Raw genomic sequence first — 965 nt, 5'->3', positions numbered from 1 at the left:
AAAATTGAAGAAAATCTAAGAGAGATAACAGACAACCTTAAGCACTCAAATATCTGAATCACGGGTATTCCAGAAGGGGAGGAAAAAGGAAATAGCATTGAAAATATATTCAATGAAATAATAGCAGAAAACTTCCAGGTATAGGGAAAGTCACAGATCTTCGGATTTAGGAGGTCCAAAGATTCCCAAACATATTCAACCCAAAAAGGTCCTTTCCAAGGCATGTTACAGTCAAACTGGCAAAACTCAAAGGCAAAGAGAGAATCTTAAAAGCTACAAGAGAGAAGTGGCAAGTCACCTATAAGGGAGCCTCAATCAGACTAACATCAGACTTTTCATCAGAAACCCTAAAAGCCAGAAAAGAATGGGATGATATATTCAAAATGCTAAAAGACAAAAATTGCCAGCCAACAATACTTTACCCAGCAAGGCTATCCTTCCAAAATGAAGGACAAATAGTACATCTGTCAGACAGACAAAAACTGTGGGAGTTCACTACCATACGACCATCCTTACAAGAAATTCTCAAGGGAATACTGGGTTTGATTCCTCAAAAACAACCATCACGGCCCTGAATATTCAAGAAAGAACAAAACCTACCAGTAAAACAAAAATGCTAACAATAAACAGAAAAATAGTTTATCTACCAACCCAAGAAACAAACAAACAGAGAAGACAAACAGAAAATCAGAAAGAAAGGAACAAAAGATACTTAAGAATCTAAACAAAAATCAATAAAATGCTAGGAGTAAATCAATACTTTCCAATAATAGCTCTAAGTGTAAAGATATTAAATTCTCCACTCAAAAGACACAGACTTACTGACTGGATTAAAAAGATAGACCCCAAAATATGCTGACTTCAAGAGTCTCACCTCACCTGTAAAGACACACATAGACTAAGCGTGAAAGGATGGAAAAAGATATATCATGCAAATGGAAATGAAAAATGATCTGGAGAAGCTA

This window comes from Galeopterus variegatus, unplaced genomic scaffold (genome assembly GCF_000696425.1).
Source record: "Galeopterus variegatus unplaced genomic scaffold, G_variegatus-3.0.2 Scaffold7781, whole genome shotgun sequence".
NCBI classification, from domain to species: domain Eukaryota; kingdom Metazoa; phylum Chordata; class Mammalia; order Dermoptera; family Cynocephalidae; genus Galeopterus; species Galeopterus variegatus.
The sequence above is the reverse complement of the archived record's forward strand: the minus strand, read 5'-3'. Positions refer to the sequence as shown.